Source organism: Ambystoma mexicanum, chromosome 9 (genome assembly GCF_040938575.1).
Source record: "Ambystoma mexicanum isolate Mex_15411 chromosome 9, UKY_AmexF1_1, whole genome shotgun sequence".
Classification (NCBI taxonomy): Eukaryota; Metazoa; Chordata; class Amphibia; order Caudata; family Ambystomatidae; genus Ambystoma; species Ambystoma mexicanum.
In genome coordinates, this window is record NC_090931.1 from 1504388994 (window position 1) to 1504415672 (window position 26679).

A 26679-nucleotide genomic window follows, 5' to 3' on the forward strand; every position below is an offset into this window, starting at 1 on the left:
CCCACAGTAACCAAATACTCACAAGGATAGGGTTGTATTTTGTTCCCCTCGCTGCTCGCAGGACTTCTTCTTCTGTGGCTCCTCGCACCCGGAAAACTACTTCCGGGTCTTCCATCATCCACGCCATCTAAACAGGAGCTGCTTTTGCTCCCAAGGCCCACTGGTGCATGTCAGCCACCGTTGACAACCTCCTGGGAAGTGGAGCTTCCCTCGTTTTTGCTTTCCGCTGCGCAGCCTCTGCAGCACAGTTCAGAAGAGGGCAAGCTTCCCTCTTGTGCGCTTTCCGCTGCGCAACCTCTGCACTTCAGGGTTTATGGCGTAAGGACTCTCTCAGGACCAGCCGCTGATATCTGCCGAACAGTGGTCCTGGCATCTTCTCCCTCCTCCAGCTTCCGTGTTGGCTGCCTGCACAAATCAGACTGCTTCTGTTACGCTCACCTGGTATCTACAGGGACGCCACCCAGCCGGGTTACTCGCTGGTATGCTTCTCAGCTTTGCCCAGATGTGGTCTGCGGGGAAGGTTCTGCCTTGTGGTAGGGTTAGGCGTGCTCTCCGTCCTGCCTTCTTTGCAGGGGCGCGTTGTCTTTCATGGGCGTGTGTGGTCCAGTTACTTCACTGATGCTGGCCCGTTTGATATTGTTCAGGTAGGTCTTATTGCTGTTCTTTAGTTTTGTTGCTATCCTGCATGCCTTTCTTTGTTTAAAATGTCTCTTTTTTCTCAGTAGCTGCGAGTGGCTAAAGATGAAGACTGCAGGTAAGATGCTGCTACTAATGATGTTCCTTTTGTCTCCTTGCAGGTTCTGCTTCTCCGAGGTTCGAGGGAATAGCTGGACACGGTGAGCGTCACGTTGCAAGCTGCAAAGTATCGCAAAGCGTGTTGTCTTGCTCGGGTGTGGTTTAAATAGCCCCAACAAAATAGTCCAAGTAAAGTAGTCCCTAGGCTACCACACCCAAAACACTAGACCGCATAGCTTGGTTCCTAGGAACCAAGCTATGTGGATGCCTCATGTTGGCTGACAACACAAGAAGTAGTTCCCAAGCACATGTTTTTCATGGTGTTTGGGCCTGGAGCCATAGGCACCAGGTGTCATGAATCGCAGGGTGCGCCCCTTTTGGGCCTCATGGTCCTTGTCACAACGGACATATACACATTAATAGCTCCAATATGGCCGTCCAACGCATTCCCTTCTCTCTCAATGCGTTGGACGTAACCTATCTCTATTTCTAGACCGTGCCTTCCGCGGCTCCGCGCGTCTCAATGCTATAGCGATTAGCGACCAGACGTGTGCTCCGTAGCTCGCGGTTCTTCTCCTTTCCACTCCGCTATCCCTTCCTCGAACCCCCCCACCTTTCTTCTTCCTCCTGGATTCTAGTTCTAGCGAACTTACCTTGCCTCCTGGATTCCTGGATTCGACCTCCTGGAAAACTAAACGCAGTATATTCAAGAAATTATCAACACTCGAGTTATAGAATTAAGCAGTGATTTACCCAGTTACACTTTTCTCTCTTGCAGGCAACATTGACGACTACTGTATGGCTTGTAACCTCATTGACTCAAACTGCTTGGATGAAGCAATGGTCAGTTGAAATATTCTTCCTTAAAGTTACATTAAAAAAAATACAACTGTAACGTGTACACCCCACCCACTCCCACCTTGACGGTAGTCCGTAGTGCTCAAGTGTCATCTCCATGCTTTGTTGTCCTTGGTGTCATGAGTCAGTTCTGCACCGCGTGCTTCTGTTGAGTCCTCGGGGCACCTCCCCTGTACTTGCTACATAGTAGGCTTTATGATCTGGTTCCCCCAACCTGCCTATCATTTTCATCCTGAGCCTTTCTAGGAGGGGCAGATAATTTGCTTCATACAGTTGTTAGACCAATTTGCCCATTTTGCTACCCAGAGGCGTGGCAGGTCGTCTGTTTCTTTTCAGGTTTAGGGTTATGGGTGTGTGATCTGAGTGTATGATAGTCTCGAGCGAGATCCCCGTCGTGTGGACTGGCAGACTTCTGGAGAGCCACACGTAATCTTTCCTGCAGTGCGTGTGCTGTGCATTTGAGTAGAAGGTGTACCCCTCCTTGACTTTCTTCAATCGCCCTCCATGCGACAACCAAGGTCAAGGTTTCCTTTGTGTCCCCTGTGCTATTTTGGTTTTATCCTTAGAGGGGTGGCACGCTATGTCAAAATTTCCGGTTCGGATAATTGGCGTTTTTGCAAATGTTTTCTGTTTGGTCAGTGCCTTTGAACAAATTTGTAATGGCCTGAAATCATGGTATTTAACGGTGGTGAAAGTATCACTTGTGCAAGTACAGAAAGGCCAGATGCTAGGACATAATTATAACTTATTACACATCTATTGGTGATTATTGGTACAGTTGATGTCTGTAACTTGAATGCATGTTGTGCTCATTAATCTATCGCTAAAGTAGTTGTCGGTGTACTGAAATGCAAAGAAACTTACATTGGTGTTTTCCTAATTAGTAAGCGACTTTACTTTGAATGTTAAAGAATGTTGTTTTAAATGATACGTACGACTACTCTTGTTTTTCATGTTTGCTTTACCAGGTACAATGTGAACTATGTAAGAGATGGGCGCATTTCAGTTGTCTGCCAACAACCATTAACATGCAAGACCTACAGTTGCAAGATTTCCACTTCCAGTGTTGGAAGTGTACAAAAGTGCATTAACATTGTAAGTCATATGCAATTAGTACTTCCACTGATTGAATGTCACTGTTCAGGCTGTTGCTTGGCTTATGTTTCTCCCGGCTGAGGTCTGGTACTCACCTACTGCCCCTCAGATACTCTTGGTTTCTTCTTCTGTGGCCAGACAAACGAGCAACCCATTCTGCTCACTAAAGTGATTGTGGCGTCTTTGGGCTAGCTTGTCATTACTCTGTCTCCCTGGTGTGAAGACTAAACTGTGTTCTAGTGTTGCAACAGCGAGTAATGCACAGACTGTAAAGCAAAAGAAGAAATCTAACGTGCCTAATGTAAGACAAAAGCAGAAATCTGCTTATGTGTGTTACGCGACAAATGTTTCCTAGGAGATGCTTACACATAGCGGAAGAATGCTGTACTAAATGAACAGCACTTAAACTCTGACATACTTATTTCCTCTGTTTCTTTAGTGCGTGCCTTAACCATCTTCTTCCCTCTTGATCTGTGTTAACTGCTGGTGGTTTCAAGAGTCTATCTTGTAAAGGACTCTCTGTTAAGACAAGGCTAACCGTATCCAGATCATCTTTCGAAATTGTACTTTCATTTTCATATTTTCTTTTTATAAGGCATTTTTCCATTAGGTATTAACACGGATCCCCTCGCATCTTCAGTAGATATCAGATTCTCGTTCTTATTGGTTGCATTAAGTCTCTTGGCATAATGCTTTATTTCTTTTGTATTTGTAGGAGAAGAAACAGCCGTGTACTTAACATTGTATTGAGTTCTGCGCTGGCTGAAATGTGGTGTCACTGGTCGACAATGGGTGTAAGTCATCTAACAACTGGCATTCTGAAGAGGCACCCACGGATCCCCTCGCATCTTCAGTAGATATCAGATTCTCGTTCTTATTGGTTGCATTAAGTCTCTTGGCATAATGCTTTATTTCTTTTGTATTTGTAGGAGAAGAAACGGTCACGTTTGATAGGAGCAAGCGGATTATCTTCTATGTCTGATATATCAATGTCCACCTCCCCTTTCTCCTCACCTGTCTCTTCCGGGACGAGTTCTCGTCTGGAGGTCTTGTTCTTGGGTCTTTTCTTCTTTATGTAGAGATACGGCCGTCCGCGGGAAAAAGCCACCCTGATTCCCTGATAAACAGGGAAGCAGCCGGCCCCCGTCCCGCAGGAACCAATATGAGAGGAAAAAAGCAGCCGCTTAAAAAAACCTCTCTACGGATGTAGCTGGTACTGATGATGTTCAGGAAGCGATGATCAATTTCGTCCGGAATTGCAGGTAAGAGCAGGAGCAGCAGATATGAAGGTAAGTTTCTCGATGCCGCAGAGAACCGGAGAGTCCGGATTGCGGAGATGCTGGTACTGAGCAAGGAGCAGTGCAAAGGACTGGAAAGGAAGCACCGGCAGGAACCAGGGACGCGGTCCGAGAGAAAAGGAGAGGAGAGACCCAATACGGTATGGGAACCGTAAGGACGGGATAACAGGGAAGGGGAAGGGAGGAGGAGAAAGCTAGGAGGGAAGAATCCGCGTGAGAAACAGCGGAAAAACAACAGGTACGAAGCAAGGTAAGAAGTAGCACGGCAACAAGGCAAAAGGAAACAAAGTTGCAACGCACAGAGGCCAGAGAAGGGCGTGGCTAAATACGGAAACAAGAGAAAAGACTAGACCGTCAAACCAGGAAGTGAAAGGAAAAAACACGGGACAGTCTAATGGCGCCGCCAACGCCAAGCCTTCCATAGCCGCCAGCGACCACCAAAAGACGGCGGCATGACAGTATGCCCCCCCCCCAAAGGCCACCCCCCCGGCTTACCCGGGAACAGACGGTGAAATCATTGAACCAACGCCGGAGCGTGCACATGAGACACCGGTTCCCAGGAGTCCTCCGAGTGAGGGTACCCCCTCCAGTGGATCAAATACTCCAAGCGACCCCGCCGATAGCGGGAGTCACGAACGGAGGCCACCTCATACTCATCGGAAGGAATCACCGTGGGGACCGGATCCCGTGGCAAAGGGCGATGATAGGGATCTCCCTTGCATTCCCTCAGGAGAGAGGAATGGAAACAGGATGGAGACGGTGCACGTGCTTGGGCAACAGGAGGCGGAAGGCCAGCCGGTTGATCTGGCGAAGTATAGGAAAAGGACCCAGGTACCGGGGAGACAGTTTAGAGGGGTGAAGCCAGCGAGGCAGAAACCTAGTAGACAACCAGACCTTAGTGCCCCTCCGCCATGCTGGAATGGGCAATTGCTTAAGATTACAGTACGATCGATACTGAAGACTGCTTGCCCGCAAACAACCGGCGGCTGACTTGTGGGCTTCCGAGATACTAGTAAGTAGGGCATCCACAGATGGAGTGGTGGAAGGGGGAAAGGAGAGAGAAGGAGTAAAGCTGGGATGGAAACCATAGGAACAAAAAAAAGGACTGAGACCATTGGCACTGTGCTCGGCATTGTTATAAGCAAATTCCGCGGTGACTAACAGACTAACCCAATTATCCTGTTGGGCATTCGTGAAGCACCTAAGATACTGCTCCAGTGTGGCATTGGTTCTTTCAGTCTGCCCGTTAGTCTGCGGGTGGAAGCCAGACGATAAGGTACATTCAATTCCCAGTCTATCACAAAGCTCCTTCCAGAACCTCGAAGTATACTGAGAACCTCTGTCAGAAATAATCTTGTCCGGAGTACCATGCAAACGAAATATTTCTCTGGCAAATACAGCCGCCATCTCGGCCGCAGTGGGAAGACCAGCCAAGGGAGTGAAATGTGCCATCTTGGTGAAGCAGTCGACAGTTACCATGATGCATGAACAACCTTCCGAGGGTGGCAAATCCACAATAAAATCTGTGGAAATAAGGCTCCAAGGTCTCTTAGGAAGATCCTGCTGTTGGAGAAACCCAATCGACTTCTGAGTGCAATGTTTGGATCGACAGCATACAGGACATGACTTGACGTAGGTTGAAACTTCTTTGGCCATGCCGGGCCACCAAAACCTGCGATGAAGCAATTCCAGAGTGTTCTTAACACCTCTGTGACCTGCCGTTGGGTCATCATGACACCACTTTAAAGCCGAATGACGGGTGAATCTGTCTGGCAGGAATAATCTCTGTTGCTTAAAACATAAGCCATCTTGAATGGATATGTCCTTTGAGAGAGGAGAGACAGAAAACATGCTGGTAGACTGTGTGGCCTTGCGAACCCTTTCCAAGAAAGACTCCACCGTACAGATTACCTTGACTTCAGGAAGCATGAGACTAGGGTATTCCTTCTGAGACATGTCTGGATAAGGCCTTCTAGAAAGGGCATCAGCTAGGATGTTCTTGGATCCTGGCAAGTAGGTCAATGTGAAATCATATTGGGAGAAAAAATGCGCCCAATGGGCCTGACGGGAGTTGACACATTCCATCTTTTGCAGAATTTTAAGATTCTTGTGGTCAGTTCTGATTTCAAAGGGGTGGTTAGCCCCTTGTAGGAGATGTCTCCATTCTTCGCATGCGGATTTCATGGCCAGGAGTTCTTTTTCTATTACCGAATAGTGTGTCTGGCTGTCATTCAATGTCTTGGACACGTAGGCAACAGGATATTCCAAACCTTCATGTTCCTGTAGAAGAGCTGCACCAACTGCAGCGGAGGAGGCGTCAGTTTCTACAATGAATCTTAGACTTTGATCTGGTTGATGAAGTACCGGGGCAGAGCAGAATTCCTCCTTCAGTCGTTGGAAAGCCAAGCTTGCCTCAGAAGACCAGACAAAGGGCGTTGAAGACTTCTTTAACAGCTTTGTAATGGGAAGGACTCGATCCGAGAAACCTTGGATGAATTTGCGGTAAAAATTAGCTAGCCCTAGAAACCTTTGAACGTCTTTGATGGAATGGGGTGTAGGCCATTGCAGTATGGCGTCGATCTTAGCGGGATCCATGTGGATTCCCTCCGAAGACAGGATGCAGCCAAGATAGCTTACCTCAGATGCTTGAAAGACGCACTTATCAGCATTGACCTTAAGTAGGTTGTCTTGCAGTCTTTGAAGAACTTGGTGAAGGTGATTAGAATGGAGTTGGGCGTCTTTAGAATAAACCAGGATATCGTCAAGGTAGACGACGGCACAATGAAAAAGCAGATCAGAAAAGATGCGTTCCATGAATCTTTGAAAAATCGATGGAGCGTTGACTAGACCAAAGGGCATGACACAATACTCGTAGTGTCCGAAAGGAGTGCGAAAAGCAGTTTTCCATTCGTCGCCTGATCGTATCCGCAAAAGGTGGTAGGCTCTTCTTAAATCGATCTTAGAAAAGATTTTAGCCCCTTGAACTGCTTCCAGAATGTCTCCGATCAGCGGCATGGGATACCTATCCCTAAGCGTGACTTGGTTGAGGCCCCTATAATCGATACAAGGACGAAGTTCATTAGAACCTTTCTTTGGAACAAAAAAAAGTGAAGCCCCAGCGGGAGAGAATGAAGGTCGGATCAGGCCATGATGTGAATTAGAATCGAGATATTCCTTGAGAGCCTTCTTTTCCTTGAGGGAAAGAGAAAACATTTGCCCAAAAGGAACAACCGCATTGGGCTGGAGAATGATTTGACAATCTTCTAGTCTATGAGGAGGTAACTCCTGAGGGCCATCGTCCGTGAACGCCTCCTGATAGCGGAGATATTCTTTGGGGATGCTATTTACCTTCAACACATCTGATCTGGAGGTTAAATCTGGAATAATGTGGACAGAAGTATGCAGGGTCTGCGAAGAACATGACTGACGACAAAATGGTGAAGTAAATGACAGCTGATTCTTTGTCCAATCAATGATCGGGTTATGCTTCCGAAGCCAAGAGACCCCCAAGATCACTGGAAAATGTGCTGCTCGGATCAGGTCGAATTGAATGGTTTCGTTGTGATGGAGGATCTTCATCTGCATAGGAGGCATGGTATGGGTAATGAGACCCGAGCTCAGGGGTTTACCATCAACTCCTTCCACCTTTTGGTTCTCGTCTTTCTGCAAACGGCGAATGCCAGCCTTGTCAGCCCAAACCAAGTCCATAAAGCAACCTGCAGCGCCGCAGTCCAGTAGCGCCAGGACCTCATAGGACTGCTGAGAGATGAACAACTCAACTCCAACTACCATGAGACGGTTGTCTTCTGTGGTATTCATGGGTGTTACTGATAAAGAAACAAAGGGACCAGGAAATCCCCCTCGGTAACTTGTCCCTACTAGCTCCGAGGAATGGGGTTTCCCGATCGTCGTGGTGGTACATCAGGACAGTCTCTAAGAATGTGCTGGTTGGATCCACAATACATACACAGGTTGTTCTCCCTGCGTCTTCTTCTTTCTTCCGAGGTAAGTGGCCCTCGAGTAGTCCCAATCTGCATTGGCTCCTCTTTCGACAGACAGGTAGGAGAGGGAGGGGTAATCCCAGGATCAGCCGTAGCAGGAAATCCACGCTGCTTTCGACGTTCAGACCGCCGCTCTGAAAGGCGGAAATCCAGCTGTACCACTGTAGACCACAAGTCGGTTAACGTAGCGGGTCTGGTTACCCTTGCCAATTCGTCCTTAAGGTCTTCCCTCAATCCTCGACAAAAAATGGTGTACTGGGCGTTCGCTTGCCAGCCTGCGTCTGCAGCCACCCGTTTAAAGCGGGAGATGTAGGACAGAAGATCTGAATTTCCCTGTCGAATATCAAGTAACTGTTCACTGGCAACTACTGCAGTCTCTTGCCTTTCAAAGGCCAATTTGAACTGGGCGGTGAACCCGGCGTAATCGTGTAGTAACGGGCTGGCACCGGGCACAAGTGGAGTAGCCCAGGAAAGAGCGTTGCCCGTAAGATTAGAAATCAGAAAACCTATGCGGGCTGTATCTGAGGCATAGGTCTGAGGTCTGAAGGTGAAATAGATTATGCAAGCCTCCATGAATTCTTTAAATCTAGTAGGTGAACCATCATATTTACCGCAGGCTAAAGGCATGGGAGGTAGATCACTCCGGGACTGTTCGAAGCGGTCGACTCGCTGTCTCAGAGCAGTGTTTTCGGCCTTCACAGCCTGTAATTCTAATGTCACATTCTGCATATTGCTGTAAGCAGCTCTTGGACCTGTTCCGGGGTAGTCATTGATATCTCATTTGGGCGTTGCAAACTGTCACGTTTGATAGGAGCAAGCGGATTATCTTCTATGTCTGATATATCAATGTCCACCTCCCCTTTCTCCTCAACTGTCTCTTCCGGGACGAGTTCTCGTGTGGAGGTCTTGTTCTTGGGTCTTTTCTTCTTTGTGAAGAGATACGGCTGTCCGCGGGAAAAAGCCACCCTGATTCCCTGATAAACAGGGAAGCAGCCGGCCCCCGTCCCGCAGGAACCAATATGAGAGGAAAAAAGCAGCCGCTTAAAAAAACCTCTCTACGGATGTAGCTGGTACTGATGCTGTTCAGGAAGCGATGACCAATTTCGTCCGGAATTGCAGGTAAGAGCAGGAGCAGCAGATATGAAGGTAAGTTTCTCGATGCCGCAGAGAACCGGAGAGTCCGGATTGCGGAGATGCTGGTACTGAGCAAGGAGCAGTGCAAAGGACTGGAAAGGAAGCACCTGTAGGAACCAGGGACGCGGTCCGAGAGAAAAGAAGGAGAGGAGAGACCCAATACTGTACGGGAACCGTAAGGACGGGATAACAGGGAAGGGGAAGGGAGGAGGAGAAAGCTAGGAGGGAAGAATCCGCGTGAGAAACAGCGGAAAAACAACAGGTACGAAGCAAGGTAAGAAGTAGCACAGAAACAAGGCAAAAGGAAACAAAGTTGCAACGCACAGAGCCCAGATAAGGGCGTGGCTAAATACGGAAACAAGAGAAAAGACTAGACCGTCAAACCAGGAAGTGAAAGGAAAAAACACGGGACAGTCTAATGGTGCGGCCAACGCCAAGCCTACCATAGCTGCCAGCGACCACCAAAAGACGGCGGCATGACAGAAACAGCCGTGTACTTAACATTGTATTGAGTTCTGCGCTGGCTGAAATGTGGTGTCACTGGTCGACAATGGGTGTAAGTCATCTAACAACTGGCATTGTGAAGAGGCACCCACGGATCCCCTCGCATCTTCAGTAGATATCAGATTCTTGTTCTTATTGGTTGCATTAAGTCTCTTGGCATAATGCTTTATTTCTTTTGTATTTGTAGGAGCCCCTCACACACTCCTGGGCTCTTCCTCTATGCCCAGGGGAACGAGCAACTCATTAGGCTCACTAAAGGTATTGCAGCGTCTTTGGGCTAGCTTGTCATTACTCTGTCTCCCTGGTGTAAAGTAAAGACTAAACTGTGTACTAGTGTTGCAGCAACCAGTAATGTAGAGACTATAAAGCAAAAGAAGAAATGTAATGTGCTTAATGTAAAATAAAAGCATAAATCTGCTTGTGAGTTATGCGACAAATGTTTCCTAAGCAACGCTTGCACATATCAAAAGAATGCCATCTTAAATGAACAGAGCACTAACAATCTGCCATACTGATTTCAGCCTTTATTTCTTTAGTGCGTACCTTCACATCTACTTAGATGGCACTTGGAACGTCATGCAAGCACAGAACTGACCATCCCGACTTCATCTACAAGCCAGAGCTCAGTAGCCTTGTTTATTCAATTCAGGACTGTCCAACTTAGGTGGTTTTCCACCGGGTGTTTTTAATGATTTAATGTGACTGTTGAGTACCTAAAATTGCATTGTGTAACCTAGTGCTTTCTCCCTCTATTCAGGACTTTCAAACTTAGGTGGTTTCTTTTCCATCCAATTTTAAAATGTTCATTCTGTGTTCTCTTTAATCCTGATTGTTGTTGTCTTGTCCCATTGCTTAACTTGCTTGCCTCACGCTGCCTTGTGTGCCTGCTCTATTGTCTCGCCCTCCCACCTCACCCACCTACTCTATGATGCTCTGTTTCTCCTATCTTTTCCAAGTGCTTCTCTATTGACTATCCTGCTCTCCTCACTAAATCTGGTAGGAAGAAGTTTACAAAGGACATCCTGGTCTCCAATCCAAGCCTCCCTATCGCTGACACCTACACCGTTCCTTCACCAGACCTATGGATCCTTGATATGGTCTCTGTGTTCTCTCCTTTCTCTTCCTCTCCCATTAATGGTGGCACCTGGTGGGACGCCCTCCTGGCCTCCTTACATTCCTCTAAGGCCATCATTAATGTTTACTCTAATGGGACTGTCTTGGTCCAAGGCCCTCAGGCCAACCTTCACCTCTTTGATAGACGCTATCCGCGCCTCATTAACTTCCTTTGTTCTTCTGCTGTCCCCTCTCCGTGACTACCTCGCCTCCCCCTTCTTCCTCCCCCTCGGCTACTTTGCCTTCTCCTTCCCTCTCAGCCCCCTCTCGGCTTCCTTCTACACCTCCAAAGGGCGTACCTCTGATCTGTACGCCTCCCCAGAAGTCCTTCAAGGGTGGAAACCGTCTCCATATTGCCACTCTTAACTCTTGCTCTGCTGTCAAACACTCCTCTGATTATCTGCCGCCTTCTTGAAGAACTTGAGAAAATGGTTCACGCCCAGCTCTATCACTAGCTTTGACACGCTCCTACCTGACGGTTACAAGATCCTCTCCACACCCACGTCCAACCGCTCTGGTGGTGGTGTAGCTCTGATCTTCCCCGAGTGGATTCCTGCCTCTGTCACTCCTACGCAAGCCTATTCCTCTTTTGAATGCCTCGTCTGCTGGCTCTCTTTCTCCCCTAGCCATTCCCTCACTGTGGCTACTGTCCATCGGGCACCTGGTCAGATCCCCTCACTCCTCTCTGAGTGGGCGGACCTCTCCTCCTCACTCCTGGCCTCGACCACTCACCTCCCCCTTCTCGGAGACTTCAACATCCACCTGGATGCCGCCTGTCCTTCCTCTATACTCTTTTGTGACCTCTGCGACTCTCTCACTCACTATTCTCCCCTCTGGCCCGACTCACTCTGCAGGGCACACTCTGGATGTTCTGATCTCCTCAGACCTTCCCCTCTCTGTTCCTCTCTCCACTCCTCTCTCCTGGAGTGATCACTGTCTCCTCTCCTCCCACCTCACCCTCCCTACCCCTCAGGCTAAGCAATATGTGGCATCTAACATCTTGGCTGAACTCTTTAAAATCTGCAAGAAACTGGCCAATCCTGCTGCAGTCTCTACCTCTCTGGTCCCTTGCCAGGCACTCTGCACGGCACTGGCCTCTCTTTTCGTCTCTAAAACTCAGGACATCCTGTCCTCACTCTCCTCTTATCCACCCTCTCATCTCTGACTGTCTTTCTGTTATCCAGGAGTGTTGTGCCACCAATGACCTCTGCTTTAATGCCAGTAAGACTGAGATTCTCCTCATCGGCACACCCGCTCCCTCCTTTCCTGTTGCTCTCTGGCCGGCCTCTCTTGGTCCTCTTCCTGCTCCCACCTGCATGGCCAAAAACCTCGGGGTCATCTCCGACTCCACACTCTCCTTCTCTCCTCACCAATGACTTCCTATACCGAGGATTCCCAGCCCAACGACGGGAAATATTCATGAGCATGAGTACCAACTTCGGTTGGGTTGATAAATGTATGTAAATATGTTCTCTGTAAACCCCTTTCTTTCAACACCCTCTACCTAACTCTCCTTCCGGTTAACCTGCCTCCCTGTGCCTATCCAATCCAATGGACCCTAACCCTCTATCCCTGAGGGGTTACAGTAGCCTGTGTACTACTATAGTGCAGGTGCCATAACCCTACGGGGATGCATGAGTTTGTGCTGCTCCTGCATTACAGACAAGAGGACCCGTGACACCTGGAGACACAGCTTCCTCGCTACACCCCCTATGAATACCCCAGTGTCAGGGACTCACAGGTGGCAAGCATGAGTGGGAAGCGCCAAGCAGACAATGTCAGGGTTATGCAGCAGTGTGGCCATAAAAAAAGTTCTAAAAGACCCAAACACCTTTATTTCAAGACACTGCTTTGTTTTATGTACAGGAAAAGGGCTTTTTGTGTGGACTAAAAACACTCTGGGGCATGAAAAGGACTAGTACATTTCCCAGAAGGCTTGCATGACCACTAGCCTCTGGGATCCTCTAGGACAACGCCCAACCAATCGAAGATACCAGATTGTGCTGGAGAACACGAGAGAGAGAGGACATGTGTTCGGAGGGCTCCTGCAGGCTGCGAACCGCAGGGCCATTCCCTGCCTGCAAATACTACAGGCCCTGCATTCAGCAACAGATAAGTGCTTTTATCTAACAAGTCTGGCTATTGGTTAATTCCGGAGTGTTTATTTGGATAGAACGCAAGCAGCGTTCGAGCAAGGCAGCGCTCTCGGGAGGAGCATTGTGTTCGGGGAGTAACTGAACAGAACGCAAGCAGTGTTTGGGCAATGTAACTCTTAAAGGCATTGGGAAGTGTATGGAGTACAAAGGTGCTCACAGCTGATAGCAACTTCTGATGCACAGTAGAATAAGTGGCGGAGAACCGGCACCACAAATTGACTGCATTTGCATGCTGTAGACCGCCAGTGGGCAGTTTTGGTAGCTTGTCAAGTGTTTTGTTATACTGTTCCGCAACACAAGCTCACACGTGCTTTTGATTTCTTTGTAGCGGCGCTCCGCTGGATCAAAACGGCTTGAACATTGGGACCGCAGCTCATGGCAGACGTATCCCGCTGCACGACACAAAGCTAATTGCCATCTTGTTTCTTTAGTTAATGTGTGTTGTTTGTGAGTTCCAACAACCAACGCATTGCATGTAACCAGTGGGTATATGATTGCAATGTACTAGTGAACCTGTTTAAGGTGTGCCGGTTGTGAGTTCAAACAATCAGCACAATGTGTGTGCATGCCAGTAATGTACCAGAGAATCCTAAAATACAATGTGTCGGGTATCAAAGCAGAATTACTAAGGCCGGAGAAGGCCAGACTAGGCAGGGCTTTGGGGGGGATAGTGTGCCAGTGTGCAGGAGTGGGTGGGCGGAGCATCAGCGATCTCAGGAACCCCAGTAGGGGGGAAACAAGCCATACCTATTCCCTGAATCCCCTTCCCCATCCATTACCTCTTCCTGATCCTCTATCCGGTTTCCATAATCACCCCTACCTATCCAATCCAGCAGATCCTAACCCTCTTTCCGCGGCGGGTCATGGAGGCCTGAGATTGTGTACAATCCAGGCACCAAGATCCAACAGAGAGGCAGGTGTACGTGCTACCTTTGTGCAATACCAAGAAACCTGACACCCAGTCACTAAGTAGAGTAACTTGAATTACTCATATGTCCTGTCCCCTTTCCTCCATCCTTGTGGGTGATTCTACCGATCAAGACAACCGGGTGGTGCTGCGACAACCTGCCTCAAGATTAGAAGTGGCTCAAGTAGCCGCCTTGCTAATCACTTCCGAGGAAGCGTGTTTCTGAAAGGCGCCCACCATAGCCTTGCCCCCCCTGACCGCGTGGGCATTAACCCCCGCAGAAACAGTCTTACCCATGGCCACATATGCCTCAGAAATGGTCTGGACCATCCAACCGGCGATGGAATCTTTGGACGCTTGGGTGCCGGTAGCCGAGCATCCAAAGGTGACGAATAATGCTTCGGACTTCTGGAAAGACCTCTCTGGGAGAGATACAACTTCAGCGCTCTCCAAGTCTAAGGAATGCAATACCCTTTCAGCACCGATGGCGGGTTTGGAAAGAACACTGGCCAGCAGATTTTCTGGTTCAAATGGAATGGAGAGGCCACCTTGGCCAAGAAGTTTGGATGAGTGCCCAAGATTACCTTGTCATTGTGGAATGTGGTGAAGGGCTCGCACGACAGAGCCTGCAGCTCGCCGACTCTGCATGCAGAAGTGAGCGCTACCAACAGTATTGCCTTGAGCGTCACCAGCCTGATGTTGACCAAGGCCATTGACTTGAAAGGTTTACGATGTAAAGCCGCCAGAACCACGCTGAGGTCAAAGACCGGGTGTGCCCCATGAACCAGAGGAAACCGTCTGGACAACCCCTTGAGGTCAGCCTTAAGCACAGGGGTGGCCGCCAAAGAAATGCGCTCTGGGGAGTTCTTGTAGGCCCCAACGGCTACCAAATAGGTGTGGCAGGTATCAAGCTGGTCTCCATAGCGAGCCAGATGTGTAGAAAAGGCCAGTACGTCGTCCAGGGTGCAGGTGAGCGGGGTCCAGCCCCTTGTCGTGAGCCCAGTGGCAGAACCTGGTCCACCTACTCTTGTACTGAGAACACGTGGAAGGTCTCCTGGATGATTTCTCAGTTGCCGTACGAAAACTGGGAGTGGCGCAGTCTCCGCTGATCAGGAACCAGGCCAAGCGGGCCAGCTCAACTGCAGCAGGTTGGAGAACCAAGCCCTCGACAGCCAGTGGGGGGTAGGGCGATTAGGAGGAGGCTGCAGTCTACTGAGGCTCAAAATGTGCAGAGGGTCTGCTGGAGCAATGGGGGAGGAGGAAATGGATAGCAACTGCCAGCAGAGTTGGAACATGTCGCCCAGAGACCCCTTACCCCACCCCATCCATGAAGCGAAGAGGGGGCACTTGGAATTCAGAGGAGATGCAAATAAGTCCAGATCTGGGAACCTCCATTTCTGGAATAGGGGCAACAAACAGTTGATGTGTAATTCCCATTCGTAGGTGTTTAGCCCCAGGCGGCGGAGATGTTCGGCTTCCGCATTGTTGTCCCCCGGGAGATGGACCGCAGATATCCATGTCCCCTCCAACTGGGTCCCTTCCAGATTGACACTGCCTCCATGCACAGGAGGGGAGAGGGGGTGACGCCCTGCTTGTTCAAGTAGAACATCGTCGTGGAATTGTCGGTCCTGACCAGAACCGCGTCGCCCCTGATGACCAGTAGAAAAGCCAGGCCTACCACTTTGAGATCCAGCAGATTGATATGCAGGAGGGCCTCCGTTCTGGACCATGCGCCATGAATCAAATGGCCATCTAGGGTAGCCCACAGCCCGAGAGGGAGGAATCCGTCACTACCAGAGTGGGCTTTGGCTGGGTGAACGGGGCTCCCACTGCCACATTGTACTACTTTCTTTTCTTGAGAACTATCCCACACCCTTTTTGTATTAGTTGTAAGGTTTGGCAATATGTTTCTTAGTATAGGCCCTTTTTATTTTATTAAACTTTATTTATTTAGCTTGACAAATCAGAAGAGGCCGAAGCCCAACAGGGGCAGACATGACAATTGCAGTGCATACAGTCCGATTTCAACATTGTACATTGCTTTGCGGGTATGAGCAGAGGGGCACAACAACACAGGAGCAATTTGGGTAATCAAAAGTTCAGGCCATGGTGGACGTGGGAGAAGATGAAGTAAGAGATGCACCATCAGAGTCTGTAGCTATGGAGGCCATATAAGAGCAGAATCTCAGCCATATGTTCCTGGGCCTAGAATGCGTCGGCTGTTCATTAGCCCAGACCTCTTCCGTGTCAGATGCCCAGGTGACTGCCCTAAGCCATTGCGAGTGTGAGGGTGGACCAGGGCGGAGCCAGCATAGTAAGATGCAGTGGAGAGTGAGTAACATACAGAGGCCCGCCAGCTTTTTGGACTCGCGACTCAAGTCCGGGAAGTCGTGAAAGAGACACAATGTAGGGGATGGAGCGACTGTGCAGTCCAAAATGACAGTCATAGTAGTACATATCTCCTCCCAGTACTGTGCTACTTTAGGACAGGACCAGATCATGTGTATGTATGTGGTACTGTCGGTTCCGTACCTGGGGCATCTGGGGGAATGGTCCTTGGAGATGCGGTGCAACCGAATCGGAGTGAGGTGATAACTGTGCAGGACTTTGAACTGGATTAACTTGAATCGGGAGTTAAAGGACACTTTGTGGGTGCGCGCACACATGAGATTCCAGCGTTGGTCGGACATCATCACCCACAAGTCCACTGCCCATTTATGTTTCAGTTTGTCACAGGGGGGGTCGATCTGGCCTGTAATAGGGTGTATAGTCTGGATACCTTCCCGCTAAAGGAGTTGAAGCTGCATAGCTCCGCAACTACTGGATCGTTGGGAGGTAGCGCAGGGAAGTCAGGGTATCTGATTTTAAGAACTCTTCGGAGGGAGGAGTATTGGAGCCACGCGGATGGTTTCCGTCTGAGGATGGGTGGAAGATCCGACCACTCAACGAAGCCACCACTCTCAAAGATGTCCCGGATTGCCTCATAGCCTGTTTCAGCCCACCGGCGTATGATGGATGATGGTAAGTATGGGACCCCTGGGAGGAAATTCCACAGTGGCAGATCGCCGTGGAATGGAGAGGATGTGCCTGATAGTTTCCAGATTTTAGAGTGGGCTAGGGATGTGCTAACAGGGTCTAATGCCTCTAACATGATCGGCAAGGGGGAGAGAATCAAGGAGCGGACGTCTCGACCACTGACTGCCATTCTCTCAAGTCTAACAGATCCAACAATATGGGCCCACTAGGGCAAAGGGCTTTCAACAGTCTGAAGAAGCTGGCAAATCAAGGGTTAGTAGGCTACCATGCTTTCCTGAACAGTATAGTGAACCGCAGAGATTGACGTTCTGTAAGCATTACTGATGCAGTATGCAAAAGCACACCAAAAAAAGCAAGCCTAATGATTTTACCACAGCAACCACACCGACGGCCATACAAGAAAGATCTCTACATGGACAGCAATACACCCAGAAGACCAGACTAAAGCATACCAATTTTTAGTCCCAGTCCTTGGATCAAATGTTCTTAGGCAAAGGGAGCTCTGTGTCTCAGGTCGGCGACGGCGGACGGCTGTCCGGTGTTTCTCTTTGACCTCCTCGGCGGTACCCTTCTCCGGTCGGCAGCCTTTCGTAGGCCTGTCTACCAGGGAGCTTTGGCAAAGATCAGCTGGTGCACGATGGCCCCCTGTAGCTCGGGAAGAGGTCTCCTAGCCATGTCCTCTCTTGGATCAGTTCCTTGAAGGCACAGCAGCTTTCAGATTAGCGAAGGACAGCAGCAGCAGTTCTTCTTCTTCCAGTGGTCTTCAAAGGTAAGCATCGGTTTCAGCTTCTGAACGATTTATAGCAGTGAGAGGCCCCCAGATATACTGTTGATCTCCCATTCATTCTGCTGGGTCACACTCGGGCAACCAATCACTCAGAAGGGCAGTCAGGCAGTCAGGCAGCCAATCAGGCGCACAGTGCATTCAGGCCATTCTGCTCCATCCAGACACTCACAACACAGAATGTGGATTCAGACAAGCACCATGCCATTCAGCACTACACACTGCATGCATACCAGTTTTGGGCAGGGCTGTCTCAGTCATTGTGTCAAACGCCAGATACTAGACACCCATAACACAGAGTGCGTATTCGTCACACACTCCATTCACCTAGGTCCCACCCCAAGGCTTACCCACAACATACAGTGATTGGGAAGGCTCCAGCCAGTCTGGCCTGGACTTCCCCCACAACACCATATATGGAACTTCCACCCAACAGCCAGTCAGGGAGAAGGGACAGAGTCAGGGCTTGCTGTGACTTTGGGAAAAGTAAGGTAACAGGCGATAGAAAGCAAGAGGCCACCGGGGCCATCTTGTTTCCTACCAGGAAACCACTGATTCCAATGACGGGGCCTGGGCATCCCAAAATGGACAATTCAACTGTAAATGTGTACACCCCCTCAACCCCTTTGGTTTGACGGTAGTCCATAGTGCTAAAGTGCCCTCTCTGGGCTTCGTTATCCTTGGTGTCATGAGTCAGTGCTGCACTGCGTGCTTCTGTTCAGTCCTTGGGGCACCTCCCCTGCACTTGCTCGATCAGAGACTATCCTGCTATACCCAAGAGGCGCATGTTCCTTGGACATCAGGCACACCTCGATCCTTCCTGTAGGAACTCCAATAACCTTGACCAGTCTGTGGAGAACCCTCTTGTATGCTCTCACAATATCTCTCTATTTTGGGGCAGTCCCACCATATGTGGCTCCACGTTCCCTCCCCTCCACATTCCCTCCAACAGAATTTCGATTCCCCCAGGTCAATTTTGTGGAGTCTTTAGGGTGTTGGATGCCAATGGAAAAGCAGTTTTCTCCAGCATGGGGTCTGGCATGGATTCACATGCTCATGAATATTCCCTGTCGTCAGGCTGGGAATCCTCGGTAAAGAAAAAATCAGTATCAGTTTCGTTTCTGATCTGTCTTTCTTAGTAGTAACCAATCACTGATCTCTGGGTCATACTGCCCCCAGCCAATGACTGCCCTCTCCCTAAGCCCCGCCCCTGGCAGCCATCCTCATATTTTTACTGCACGCTCAAGTGTTGGGTGTCCTCATGCTTTAGCTCTCGAGTTTTTTGCTTATGCTTTTTCAGGAGATTTTCTCATTTTTACGGTTTAATCGAGCCTCAAGCTCCACCCTTTCTACTTCCGACAACGGGGCCCCATTTCGGAATTCTTCTACGCCCCTCAAGGGTGAAGTTTTCATCGAGTTTACACTTCTTGGAGGATTCCGGAAGATCTGCGGCCTACCTCAACGGACATGGCCCAGGACAAGGGAAGCTCGACGCCCGGACCCAAGCTGTTCAGGTGCTGCCCTGGATGCGGATTGCAAAACTTTTTCAAGGAGGACGAGCATTCGCGATGTCTCTACTGCCTTCATGAGGACAAGACGCACGTGGAGAAGGCTTGTGCGTTCTGCAAGAACCTTTCGGAACGGACCAAACAAGATCGTCGTTCCCGCCTTGCCGCCTGGCTGGAGAAGGGCACAGCAGGTGAGAAGGCGAAGAAAAAGTCTGAGCGGGCTTCTAAGTCCTGTGAGGGCGCCCCAGCGACGGGGGCCCAACAGAAGGCCAAGCACGGCAAGTTCGCGGGCACCTGGAGCGCCGAAAGGTCGGGCTCTTCGGCTGCCAGGCAGGGCGCTACTTCCCCGGCACTTTCGACCACGAGCCAGTGCTCTGGTTCGGGGAAGAGGAAGTCCGAGAACCCGAGTAAGCCGCTGGAGCGGACCTGGTCGATCTCGAAGGGGGAGCGAGGCGCTGACCCTTCCCCCCCTCTTTCCAGCCCATTGTTAAGACCCCCGTGAAGTCCCCGGCGGAATAAGAGGGGGGGGCTGGTGGCCATTACAGACTCGGAATCAGCCTATGAGGAGGAGCTGGGGGAAACCGAGAAGGGCCTCAACGAAAGGTTCATAGGCCTCAACGAGAGGTTCATAGGCCTCAACGAGAGGTTCGAGAAGGTTCGATCCCAGGGGGCGGTCCCTGCTGACGTGATCGAAGATAGCGACGATGACGACGAAGGGCGGCCATCCCGTCCGTCGCAGCCATTACCCGAGCCCCAGGATAGCTCGGCGGCCATTTTGTTGCCAATCCAATCCTTATGTACCGAGATAAGGACGATATTACCACGGATCCCGAGGGAGGATCCAGAACCAGGCCCGTCGGGAATCCCTCCGAACAAGCGGAGGAGTGTCCACCCCGCTCTGCCCTTCATGCCTGCGAGACCTGTGGACCCCTCATCCCCCTCGCCGGACCCTAGAGAGGATACGGCGACGGATACAGCAACGGAGACGGACGATGACACAGCGGACATCCCGTCATCAGCCCCCCCCGCGGGCTTCTCCAGCCAACGAAATTGGCTCTTTCCACGCCATGATAACCAGGGCATCCAAGCTCTTCCAGCTCTGCCCTGAAGAACAGAAAAAGGAGTGGTTTCTGTACCAACGACGAGAGGCCAAGCGACACCCGCCAAGAGGGACAGGTACGAGAAGAAATACCGAGTCCCCGATGCCGCCCCCTTGTGCCTCAGGGCCCAGCCCACACCAGACTCTGTCGTCTCGGCAGCGGCTAAGAAGAAGGCAGCGGGTGCGGCGGCTTCAACTTCCACTTCCCCGCCGGACAGCGAGGGCAATAAGTTGGACTCTATGTGCCCCTTTGCAGACTTCGGATGCGTCCGCTACAGGAGTTCCTCGACGCCTGCTGGTTTCAGGCGACTGGCTGCTTCGAGGACAGGATCCCTCTCGACAAGGAGTTCCGTCGGGCGATCCTATGGTAGGGCACCCGTGCTCACCTCACTACAGGCACGGACTTTCAAACCCTGGCGTTTCAGGAGATGGTGACGACGGACGCCTCTCTGGAGGGTTGGGGGGCCCACAACGGAGATCTCCATGCAAGAGGCCTTTGGCTCCCAGAGGAGAGGTCTCTCCACATCAACATTCTAGAGCTCCGAGCGGTGTTCTGGGCTCTCAAGTCGTTCCTTCCGTCCCTCAAGCCAAAAGTGGTGAGGATCTTCACCGACAACACCACCACGATGTTCTACATACGGAAGCAAGGGGGCATCAGATCCCCAGCCCTATCCAAGGAGGCCCAGGATCTGTGCCACTGGGCCGTCGCCCAGGGGATGTTTCTGGTTCCCTTCCACTTGGCAGGAATAAAAAAACACCATTGCCGACTCACTCAGCAGGGAGCTGCGCTTGTTCCACAAATGGGAACTGCGACAGGATCAAGTGGATCGGCTCTTCCAACAATGGGGCAAACCCCAGATCGACCTGTTCACGACGGCGACGAACTCCAAGTGCCAGAGGTTCGCCAGCAGGTTCCCACAGCTGAGGAGCATGGGCGATGCTTTCTCGTACCCCTGGGACGGCCTGTTTCTATACGCGTTCCCTCCGTTGCCATTGCTGCTCCGCCTCATCAACCAGCTCAAGAAGTCCAGGTGCAGGATGATTCTCGTCGCACCGGCGTGGCCGAGGCAGATCTGGTTCCCGGACCCTCTGGACTTGTCAACGTCCCCACCAGTCAAGCTGCCGGCAGACGCGGATCTTCTCTCCAGAGAAGGAGGCGCCATTCTCCATCACGACCCACAGTCGCTGAACTTGTAGGCCTGGCTCCTGCAGCACTAGAGTTTGGAGGGTACGATATACCGGCTGATTACAGAGAGGTTCTTGCAAAAGCCAGGGCGTCCTCAACTCTCAAGTGTTACGGTCATAAATGGAAGAGGTTCTCTGTCTGGTGCCGTGCACATAAGATTAACCCTCTGCGGATTACGGCCCCTCAAGTACTGCCGTACCTACTGTTGCTGGCCAAAGCTGGACTGGCTCACGCCTCCATCAAAATACATCTGGCTGCCATCTCCCGATATACCAGGACTACAGGACGGGCGTCTTTGTGGTCTCATCGCCTGGTGAAGGAATTCATGAAGGGACTATTCCGATCATTCCCGCCGGTGAAGGCTCCTGCCCCGGCGTGGGAGCTTAATGTGGTGCTGAACAGGCTCATGGGGCCCCATTCAAGCCTATGCATTCAGCGCCTTTGGGACTAGGTGAAGCACGCAACACTCCACGTGAAGGGGCAACGATCCACAAGAAATACCCTACCCGCAGACCTGCATGGAGCGCCCAGCCAGTCCAGTGCGGGCGAAGGAACACAGAAGATCGATCGCCTGGTGGGGGTGACGCTGCTCCTGCAACAGCACCCTGGAATCCAAACCGTGGACCACCAGTGCTGCCGCCCAGAGTGCCCGTCTGGGGACTGCGGATACAAAGGTGGGGGTCTGCCTGGTGGGCGTCAGATGGTGTGAGACGTGCGTGGGACTGGCCACCCCAACCAAGCTGCGTTCACAAGAGTGCTCACACCTACCAGCGAAAGAAGCAGCCCTAGCCGGCGGGAATCCAAGAGAGGCCTGAACAAGCATTGTGGCTCGCGGCGTGCTGAAGCACAAATGGCTCCACAAGCGGACCCGACCTGTAATCTTCTCCTGGAGTTTGCTGCATCCACCCTACATCTGCCTCCTGTCATTGACACCAAAATCGGGGAGGTAAAAGCAGACGTAATGCTAATGCGACAGGACCTACGGAATCTTACAGATCGCATGTCCACCACGGAGGCAACGAAGAAAGAATCCATCGAGACCCTCAAGGACATGCAAAGTAGAGTCCAAGAACTCGAGAAGCGCAACAAATTCCTGGAAAAGAGAGCGGAGGATGCCAAAGGACGCTCCAGACGCAACAACGTCCGCCTACTCGATATTCCCGAGGGAATGGAGGGCTCTAACCCTACCAACTTTATATAAATAGGTGCTGTCCACCTTTCGCAAGGCTTTGCGGTCGAACGCACACATCGATCCCTCCAGAAGAAACTGCCACCGGGTTCCTACCCACGCCCAATAATAGCCAGAATTCTAAATTTCCAGGACACAGAGATTGTCCTGCGCTTCTTCCGGGAGGGAGGGGAAATCAGAAGAGGCAACGGCAAAATCGCCATTTATCCGGATTATACACCTTCAGTACAAAGGGCAAGGAATTCGTTCATCCCAATCAAAGCCAGAGTGCGTCAACTTAACATCAAATACATGCTAATGTATCCCTCGAGGCTCCAGTTAATCCACAAGGATAGAGCAATTTTCCTGGAGTCGCCGGTGGCGGCCACCATGTGGCTAGAACACAACAACATGGCGGATGGCGAGGAGAGGACGCCGCAATCTGCATGAGGGTCCCACAGGACGAGTCCATCCATTAACAAACAGCGCAAATTGAACCAAAGATTGTGTACTGTATGGCAGGAGGGAGCTAACCTATCAGACTGACCCACTACACCTCCCCAGGGAAAGGACACACGACAGCACACTGCTGATGCATCAAACCTGCCCAAGATGACCCGGACGGGCCCTGGCAGGGCGGGGACACCCGAGCAACGCAGTCACAATTGGAAAAGTTTGGTATTTTTATTTGTTGTTTTAGGTCGGGGAGTCCTGTAGTTCTCAACATGCTCAACTTTCAGAGCCAAAAGACACATCACAATGGGCCGTGGAGCCAACCCTACAAGCATTGCAGCTGACATTAAGATACTGCCCTGGAACGTCAGAGGGATGGGGACCTACATGCGCAGGAACAGAATAAAATCCTTCCTAAAGCGGAAGCACGTCTCCATCGCAATGCTTCAAGAACCGTATCTTACCGCTGAAACTGACTCTCGCATCCCCGACTGGTGGGGCGGCCAGGGCTTTGGCGCAACGTACTCTAAATACACCAGAGGAGTCCACACATGGATTAGCGGTCATGTCCCTTTTAGAATCTGGTCCAAAGAGGCAGATCCGGAGGGCAGGTACCTCATACTCCATGGAAGCATTATACAGACATAGGTGTGCTTGGTTAATACATACCGCCCCAACAGTGGAACCGCAGCATACCTCGCCAAGCTCCAATCGAAATTAGCCCCCTACAGAGATTGCTTCTTTGTATCGGGAGGCGACTTCAACTATGTCTGCAACCCTGCTCTTGACAGATCTGCTCCTCTGACGAAACCTACCAGCCAATGCCCCTCTGCCCTACAGAAAACCATACAAACACTGGACCTATCGGAGGTATGGCGGGACCTGCATCCTGAAGGTAGGGAATTCTCATACTACTCGTCCCCACATGGGGTATACACCCGTATAGACTACCTACTAATAGACAAAACACACTTCCCGCAGGTAAATCTGCCTCGTACTTAGGTAGAACTATATCCGACCACTCCCTGCTCCTCTTAGTATGGAAGCCAAAGGGGCCCTAGGCTGCCTATACCGATGTGGCGGATGCCAGCAGACACCCTGACGGAGGGCCTTCGTGACAAAATAGTCGAATATACGGACAATAACGTGGGAAATGTGAGCAGATGGAGCACCATCTGGGAGACCCTGAAGGTAGTGGTAAGAGGGGAGATCATAGCCAGTGCCGGTGGGATCCGGAAGACACTTAGAGATGAACTGGAGGGTGGTGAGGAGAAGATCAAACGTCTGGAGGCCACGCCCAGAAAGTCACTGGAACTTGAGGAAGAATTGTCCGCAACGAGAAGGAACTGCCAGGAAGCCTGGTCCAGACTAGCCAAATTTGACTATGTGGCAAAAACCACTAGGGCCCACTCGGAGGGAGACAAGCCAGGCAGATTACTTTTGAGGCTGTGCAAAAAGAAAATCCGAAAAACCCAATCCTTGAGATCCAAGATCAATCTGGATCCACACACACAACGCAAACAGCGATTAATGGGGCATTCAAAAGCTTCTACTCACAACTATATAGCCACGACTCTGTTGTTCCCCAATGTGAGATCCAAGACACGCTAGACGAAATAGGCCTCCCCACGCTAGAGGAGGCCCAAAGAGAAGCATTGAATAGAGAGTTCACCATTGATGATATACAGGAGGCTATTAGAGCACTATCCACTTGTAAGACCCCTGGGAGCGAAGGGCTACCCCCGGAGTTCTATAAAACATTTGCAGCGGAACTGACTCCAATCCTACACGAGGTCTACACAGAAGCCTTCGAAATCGGGAGGCTACCTGATAGCATGAACGAAACGCTAGCGATCCCTATAACCAAACCCGGGAAGCCAACCACCGAGTGTGGATCTTATAGACCAAAAGCCATCCTTAATTACAATATAAAGATCATCACCACTATACTTGCCAATAGATTATCTAAAGTTATTGGGACCCTAATCCATGAAGACCAGAACGGGTTTGTCCCCGGCCGTAGTACAAGAGCAAACCTATGCAGACTGCAACATATCATAGCGCAAACAGCAGACTTGCAGGAACTCTATGCAGTGGTCTCCCTAGATGCCATCAAAGCATTCGCCTCCATATATTGTGAGTGGCTCCTAGCTACCCTGCAAAAATTCGGCCTGGGCAGCCACTTCCTCCGTTAGGTCGAGATCCTGTACAAAGCACCGAGAGCAAGGGTACAAATCGGCAGAACGGTGTCTGCACCTTGGAACATACAGAGGGGCATCAGGCAGGGATGCCCCCTTTCTCCTATGTTGTACATACTTGGGCTAGAACTGCTGGTGATATTTATCAGTAAACCTTTTTTGACGCTGGCATAAACATCGGGGCCGGATACCACGTGATCTCGCTATATGCAGATGACGTCTTACTTTATTTAAGGGACCCACAACTTAACCTACCTACAATCCTGGCAGTACTGGGGAATTTTGCAAAAGTATCAGGAATATGATTTAACCCAGAAAAACCTTTCATTTTCCCACTGGCGGGAATGGTAGGGGATCAAATATCTGCTCTCCCGGAGGTCGGGGTAGGTTGGGAACCAAATACATTTCGATACTTGGTTGTCAATATTTTGCATACCCCCGAGCAAACACATGGGGGCAATACCCTGATAGCAGTACAAAGACTCAAAAAGTCGATGAGGTTCTGGACCAGGCTTACACTTTCAATGATGGGCCGAGTAGCCATCGCTAAAATGATAGTGTCACCACGCTTCCTGTACTTCTTCCAAAATGTCCATTACTACATACCCGCAGCCTTTTTCCCGACTGCTGGGCGTACCATTGAAGGACTTGGTGTGGGGGAGCTCCAGACATAAGCTTGCCCTAAATACATTAATGCTTCCATATAAAGCAGGCAGAGTCCAACTCCCCGATTTAGAGCGCTATTTCCTAGCTGCCCAACTCGCCTTTGTGGCTAAATGGCTCGCAGATGACCCCACCTCCGAGACGGACCTCCTACGCCACCTAATTGCTCCGGTGCGACTTAAAGAAATCCTCTGGGTCCGATGGAAGCCGGCTATGAGAGATCCACCGCTCATCCAACTGGGCCGTAAAGTCTGGGACAGAGTTTTGAAGATACAGAAGTTGGTAAATCCATACTCCCCAGAGATACCACTCATTGCAGACACCTGCTCCAGCAGAAAGGAATTGTCGCCGACAAGACTGTGGGAAAGACATGGCCTCTACACCTGGAGGGACATGTATGAGGAGGGCTCCTTTCGTGAGCTGGACTCCCTGATAACGAATGACGGACTTCCCAAAGGCCAGCACCTCCGCTACCGTAAAATCAGGGAGGCAGCGAAACGAAATTGGAGCAAATGGCCGGAGGAACCAGACCCGGACCCGACTCTGACCCTGCTGCGCAACCTGGGAGATGGCTGGAAATCAACCTCCAGGATATATGCCCAGATCGCAGACAAACCTAACCCCAAGAGTGAAGCTCTGAAGACCGCGTGGGAAACAGATTTGGGAACCAGTATCACGGAACAAGAATAGGGAAGAATTCAACAATATCCCAGAGAAGTGTTGAGAAACGCTAGATGCAGACTGGTTCAATTGAATGTCCTTCACAGAACTTACATGACCCCC